Consider the following 7,576-nt stretch of genomic DNA (forward strand, 5'->3'; position numbering starts at 1 on the left):
AGAAATTAACAAGACAAGACAAGTTCCTAAAAGCTGCATAGACCAATGTATTACAGTATCTTGAGCATTGAGAGATGCTTGTAGTGATTTTCAGAAGTAACCGCTTGTTTGTGTTTTTTGGAACACAAGTTAGTAATGGACAATGCAAAAAAGAAAAAGAAAACATCATGTCATGTTCTTGAAAGTTATAAGACCGAATGATGCGGCAGATATGAAAGAGTCCAAAATACAGATCTCAAATATGCCTGAAAGTTAGAAGCCCACAACCCATATTGATGAACAGAAAGAGCGTATTACAATTGCCAAAAATTCTTAGGCATTTTTTCCAGGACAAGTGTTGGAGATGCTTCAGAATATATATATAGGTGTATGACCAGGTGATTCTACTTTGCCAAGACTGGTAGGCACGCCGACCCACCTGACAGCATATCGGCCTAATATATTACCAGGAACTACAATACTCCCTATCAGACAACCTAGCCACCGGCGTGTGGTCAAAGCTATAAGTGCATATCAAGCCCGTGGAATCCATAGCCTGCCTTCATCCTCAGGAGCTGTGCCTTTTCATTTAGAAGAGAATTGCCCGAACAATGCATTCAACCAGGCCTCAAACCAGATACAAAGGGCAGCACTGCCGAGGTCAACAAAATTCTCAGACATAACAGGAGCAACAAATCTTGGTGATAACATGAGTGAAAGAAACCAATATACAAAATAACATTGCCAAAATATATTGCTAACAGAAAACAATGTTTCCAAAAATGGTGAGACGGAAAGTAAAAAATAATGAGCTATATGCTACGTTTTCTCATCACCACATCATCTTCTTTGGGAATAATAAAATGTTGCATTGAGTTTGCAGTAAAAGGCACCTTAATTGCATTGTGTGGCCATCAACTATAGCTCCACGGTTCCACAAAATAGAAAACAAGCAACAAGGAAGGTAATGAAAAGAAAAGGGAAGGTATATAAATACACGTTTTAAAATATCTGTATGTAACTGAATGAGCTCTGTACACTTGAGGCATAACATAGTAAAATGTAGTTAAATCGATCTATCATGTAAAAAACAAAATACAGATATGAGCAGAGAACATACCAGTATTATTGATGATTCACTGTGGGAATTATTGATGATTCACTATGGGTGGTACTCCACACATGCTATGAGATCTCTGCCACCACCGTAACATTCACCAAAATGTCACAATTAAAAATAATAAAGGTAATGGATACAACAGAAACAATGTAGGAAAATATGCTAGTAATCACGGACATCACTAAACCCCATGTAGGGCTTCAGGGTTGCCTCTCAATTTTAAGATCTGCTATGTAATTCCGATTATGACAGGGGCTATATAACACATTCTTGATTTTTGGCCTATCCTTGTCATTTTGTATAAAATATAGTACCACAAAAATAACGAATAGAAACCAAACAAAAACTCAGCCAGGATTAGGCTGGAAACTCCAACTTTTTTCAGATTCTTCTTAAATTTTCAATACAATATGTGAATAGTAGTTTGAACAGTTTACCATTAGTATTTGGATTGCTGACTAAGAAATGACAAACATTTGGCGATCTGCGTGCTGCCGTTGCCTTACATTGATTGCCAATTCTCTAAGCATCTCATTTTGACATATAACCATAAAAAATTCAGACACCTAGCTTGTTCGCGCACAAGTGAGGTTGCTTTATCCAAACTCTAGTTAGGTTGCTGGTTATCAAACTCTAGTTATTTTGCTTTATCCACTCTACTTAGGTTGCTGGTTATCAAACTCTAGTTACTTTTCTTTATTCTACTTAGGTTGCTTTATCCAAACTTAATATAATAAAATACATAGAATTTACTTGGACTGCATGGAGTTTGATGTTTCTACACATCGCTAACCTGATGCACAATAAGAAAAACTCTAGTAATCTTGCGCGTGCAATGCCCGTCTCAAAGTTACATATATAAATTCAACAAAAGCACACTACAAGTAATAACACTTCTATTTTAAAGATCCTGTACAATAAATCTCCACTAATAAGGAAAAAATCGTGAACTAAATTACATATTCTAACTTATCAAAAAAATCATTATTTTAGCTTAAACTGCATCCAAATTTCATAGAAAGGAGAAATTGCATCAAAAAATCATTATTTTAGAAAGGAGAAATTGCATTTAGCTTTTTTAAAAGCTTACATCAGGCTATTATTGTCAAAGTATTCGCAGTGGTAGCGCTGCCACGTCCTGCTACGGATGTGGCCGGACCGTCATCCCCAGGCAACTCTGAAATTTCATGAATTAATCATCGACTAAAGCAGTCCACAAACTCCTCATCGGAATGGTTTATAGCTAAAAGTCATGAAAACATATTCAACAAAGATAAAGATAACAATTATTGGACATGCTAATTCTGCACATTTGTTTTTGGTAAAGAGACGGAAATATACTTGTGAACATTCCAGATTCAGAAGTCATAAATTGGCACCAGACTGATGGTATTTAACAAGCCAGCGTATGCAAATATGATATCCAAACAATTATTGTGCAATCAGAATATGTGAGGAAATAAAAACAAACACAATTACTATAACACCTAAAACGGACAAAACCAAAGTTCAGTTCAAAATCCTCTGAAGATATTAATTATGGTCCTGATACAGTAGTTATCACACTATCAGTCACATGAGAATGGCAGGCCCTAAACATGCAAGAAGCAGCTATATTTGTATTAACATGTAACACAACATCTGAGCATTGCATATCAAATTCGACGTAATCGGCACATGCCTTAATTTTGTGTTTCTCTTGTTATTTTCAATCCCAAGGACCTCCAGTTGATCCGGTTTGCACTCTCAAGCTTCTGGACATCTGCAAGCAAACGCACCGCAAATCAATTAAACCCAATCCCAGCCCCCAAATCAGAAGAACAAATTTAACCTCACAATCCACTCACCCATGTTAATACAGAAGTTCTTCCTGGAGCCCAAGCAACCGTCCTGAGCTTCCCTGAGAATTTTGTCCGACGGAACTCCGAGACAAACTGCGAGAGCTGAAGTTTGTGTGGCTAGTAAAGCACAACTTGGGAGTCACGTCCTCCGCTTCCGCTTCATCCCCATCATCCTCGCTCTCACTACCTTCTGCCTCCTTTTAGTAATAAAATAACATCTGAACTTCAGTTAAACCTACACGCATAACCAGATTACCAGATATGGCGTTCGCGTGGAGTGTGGCGCCGGTCACATCGAGGAAGTGGTGTCCGCGTGGTTTCAGGCGCAGGCAGCAACGGAATCAGCATCCGGGCCGTTCCGTCGACGACGTCCTTGCGGTGGAAGGATGTGACATCCCCCTGCGATGGAGAAGAGGAGGAAGGGAGGAGCTGGGTTATGGGTTACCGCCGGGCGACCATCGCAAGGGAGCGCAATGGACGCCTCGATCTGTAGGGGCTCGCCGTGTGGGGATGGGCTGGGCTGTAGAGAAGGGGAGAGGATATGTGGTGGACGCCAGCGGCTTGGGAAGAGGAGGACGAAGGGGATCGGGGCATGGGGACGGAGAAGTGGGTGGTGCGTCAGGGTGTGGAGTACCAGAGGAGCACCGCTGGAGGTCGGGGTTGGAGGAGCGCCGCAAGAGGTCGACGTGGCGGCTGGTGCCGCCGATCATGCTTGCAGGCGAACCCTCGACCCCGACGGGTGAGGCGTGGCAAGCGGCAACCGCGCAGTGGGCGCACGGACGGCGAGGCGGCGCTGAATCAGGGCCGAAGCGCACGGAGCGGCGGCAAAACATTCCTTGGATTGGGGAAGAGATGTATTGGGTGGATGCGGGGAGCGCGGAAGTTTGGTTCGGCAGAGTTTTCGTCCGCCGGAGCAAATTGCTAAATGCAGTCTCGGCTGAGGATTAGCATAATCTTAACGGTTAGATTAAATTAAGTGTCCTGATCGTGAGGTTGGAATTGATCTGTGTTGTTATGTGTACAATAGGCTGTGTGCACTTAACGATGAATATGTTTTCTTGTTTAATAGTAGTAAAGATAGTGCGGCCTATTTATGTCAATTGTTTAATGATAATTAATAATATCTTCTATATCAATATTTTAGTTATCAAATCAATCAATATTTGGGGAGTCAAATTTGTTAAAAATAAAGCTGCGGGAATCAATACTACCAGGGATGCATTAGCTATGAAAATATATCATGATACCTTTTGTACTCATAGTTTGATGGTGTAAAATGAATGCATTATTAATTATAATAAATAATTAAGTAAATATCACGTCCTTATGTTTTAAAATCAGGGCATTAATTGGTGTAGATTGTTTATACAATAAATCTATCTAATACAGTATCTTCTGATATCAAAAGGAAGCATTAACAATGGCAAGTCATTACAAACTCAGTCGCGATGATCTAGCCCAAATATATGCTTAGTTGGCAAGAAAATGAAAGATTTCCTAAATCATATGTGTACTGTACACATGCATAATTAAATGATGATTTCTACTCATCTACTATTCTTAGCTAAGGGCATCTACGGTTCTGACCCGCAAATTTGCTCCAACATCCATCTGCGGCGGACAGGAGAACCAATGCGCGGACACGGATGTGGGAGCGAGCCATCCAATGTTCTTTGCATATATTTCAACCACTGTTTGAACTAAACGGATGAATTTCATGCAACCATGAGGGTTTTTATTCAAGTTAGGTCATAATTTACATAAAAAGGTCGATATCTCAACCTTTTAACTAAAAAACTAGAAAAGAGAAACAAAACCTTATACCGGACGACCACCCCGTACGCATGACCACCCTGCCCTACCGCACCGCCTTCACCTTTTATGCCGTCGTCGTGGTCCCTCCAGCGGCGGAACGGCGCCGCAGGGCCGCCACAACATTATCCGGCGGTTACCTGCCGTTCGCGAAGGAGCCCCTCTGCTTCCTAGGGCCACCACGACCACTGCCAATGTAGCCTCTAGTGCCCTGGCGGCGGCCTTTCCACGACCGGCATTGGCCGCCGCTGTATCGCTGAAGTAGTTATTCTATCATACTAACAGAAGCTAAACTAGTTTTTCTCTCAAGCTATATATGTCACTTATATAACCATCTATGTAGTCAAATATGATGCAAGACTTCTACTTGTAATAAAATATATAAGATACGTAATAAAACAACTTATATGTAAACAAGAGAGAGAGAGAGAGAGATTGGTAACCAAAGGGAGCAAAACGTGGTAGACGATTGGCTAATTTGTAATCAAATGTTGCCTTTAAGCGAAGCATGAGACGAAAAGCTTAATGGGCAAAATCCAGAAGTGATTCATTTCAATGCCCTACATATAGAGATTCGGCCCAAGATAAGTGTACTACTAAGGCCCAGTTCTTTTGCCAGAATCTGGGGATTCTCCCAGAATCCAACCCCTACCCAGCTTCTCCCAGAATCTGTCAGCCCCATTTGTTTTACAATTCTATCTAATTAGACCCTAACTAGATAGGATCGTAAAACAAATGAGGCTCAAAAATTCTGGAAGAAGCTGGGTAAGGGTCGGATTCTAGGAGAATCCCCAGATTCTGGGAGAATCCCCAGATTCTGGCAAAAGAACTGGGCCTAAGTCCGAAAAATGCTCGGCGTGGACGAGCTTGCGCGCTCTCGTTATCGTCACGCGTTCCATCAGCTGGAGATGCGAGATGCCCGCGTATAGCAGGTGGCGGGTGAGCAGAGTAATGCGCATACGTGATGGGCAAGAGACGCCGTGGGAGTCTATGCTGTTGACGACGTGAGAAGAGGGTCAACGGTGTTTTGTAATGTATCGTTTGAGCACTGTTCTGTACCGGCCGGTAACGGGTTTGTAGAATTTTCTGATGTGCGGCCCACCAGATGTATTTAACCTAGCCCACGGGTCATTGTTGGTCTGTTCCCATTCAATCCTATGAAATTCCAAAATGACTACTAGTCGAGGAGTATTTAAAAAGATTACTTCAATATCCCCAGGTTGCGATAAGTGGTGCGTTGCATGTGCGTCACTTATCGCAACCTGAGAGTTTTCTCTTTTTCGTAAATCCGTTTATTCAAAACATTGTTTTTAAATCGTGCGTCCAAATTTCGAACCGTTTTCACTGTTGGATTCATCGCCTTGAGATCTTCAAAACTAGATCCCATTTTGATAGATTTTCATGAACTTTTTTCTTCACAAAAAAACCAACCATGCCTCTCACGAAATCACAACTGTGCCTCTCGCGAAAGCAAAACCGTAACTCTCACGAAACAAAAGTGAGAAAACACGTTTTTTTTTCGTTTCCGAGGAGGCACGGCCGTGTCTCTCGCGAAAGCACAACCATGCCTATCGCGAAAGCAAAACCGTGACTCTCACGAAAGGAAAAAGAAACAGAGAACGCGTTTTTTTCCGTTTCTGAGAGTCACGGCCGTGACTCTCGCAAAAGCACAACCGTGCCTCTCGCAGAAGCAAAACCGTGACTCTTGCGGAAGGAAAAAAACAAAAAAAGTGTTTTTTCCGTTTCCGAGAGACACGGCCGTTACTCTCGCGGAAGCAAAACCGTGACTCTCGCGAAAGGAAACAAAAAACAAAAAAACGCGTTTTTTTTTTCGTTTCCGAGAGGCATGGCCGTGACTCCTGCGAAAGCAAAACCGTGCCTCTCGTGGAAGCAAAACCATGACTCCCACGAAAGAAGAAAAAAAGGAAACGCGTCTTTTGCACACAAAAAAATTCAATTTTTTTATCGAAAAGCTAAGGAAGACCGGTGAAAAACCGAAACATCGAAAAGACTCAAAAAAACAGTTTAGAAAGCCGAAAACGCGTGCAGAAAAATAAAAAAACAAAATCCGGAGGGAGCGCCCAGAGCGCGACAAGTGGCGAATGGCTGAGAGCGCGCCATGTGGCGTTGATCGTTGTGAGGCTTGGAGGGCTTGTTAACTAGTGGCTCCCATTAAATCCCCGATAGCACTGCCTTCCGCATCACTTATGTTGCCGCTGGTGTATGCAATTGCTGGAATAGTTTATTTACCTTTAATTCTCAACTAATAAACTGGCCCGCTCGATGATTTTTCAATTTTTTTAATAATATCATATTATTTGATTTGGCTAAAGAAAAATTGGAACCCAATATTACGACTTTATTGTGCGGGCTCAATCTTTTAATTGTCTATTATGTTTTATGATTGAATTTCTTATATGTATTAAGTCCATACATATTTTATCAAAATTATTATTTATGTTATTGTTTTTATTATTATTATTATTACAAAATATGTTAAAGTCAACCCATTTGAAAAGAACTAATTTAATGCAAGTATAGTATCCGAAGTCCAAGTATAGTAATATCATTTTTATTTAATTTTATTGTATTCTTGCGTTTTGAAAATGTATTTGTATTATGAATCTAGCACTTATGTTAAAATACAAATATGGGAAAACTACTACATTATTGATCCCAAAATTAGACAACAAAAATGTACACATTAACTTGTGTTTATCATCGATTAACTCGAACTATATCGTATGTTAAAATAATGGATCTTTCTAGTATTAATAGACCAAGCGTAGTGCTTTTGATCTCGTAGATTGTGATTTTTCAATAG

The 7,576-nt window shown here is 40.9% G+C and overlaps 1 long non-coding RNA gene across 2 annotated transcripts; it reads right to left on the reverse strand.

Moving 5' to 3' along the window:
- Positions 1–240: 240 nt before the first annotated feature.
- On the reverse strand, positions 241–3,832 carry LOC123172850 (uncharacterized). Of its 2 annotated transcripts, XR_006485735.1 has the most exons (5): positions 3,197–3,832; positions 2,947–3,123; positions 2,190–2,861; positions 1,100–1,175; positions 241–631 (listed from the first exon to the last, which is right to left on the reverse strand). It is a non-coding gene; the product is annotated as an uncharacterized lncRNA (long non-coding RNA). The 2 variants fall into 2 exon arrangements; XR_006485734.1 differs by having other exon boundaries at positions 2,947–3,832.
- Positions 3,833–7,576: the final 3,744 nt, after the last annotated feature.

Source organism: Triticum aestivum, unplaced genomic scaffold (genome assembly GCF_018294505.1).
Source record: "Triticum aestivum cultivar Chinese Spring unplaced genomic scaffold, IWGSC CS RefSeq v2.1 scaffold22273, whole genome shotgun sequence".
NCBI classification, from domain to species: domain Eukaryota; kingdom Viridiplantae; phylum Streptophyta; class Magnoliopsida; order Poales; family Poaceae; genus Triticum; species Triticum aestivum.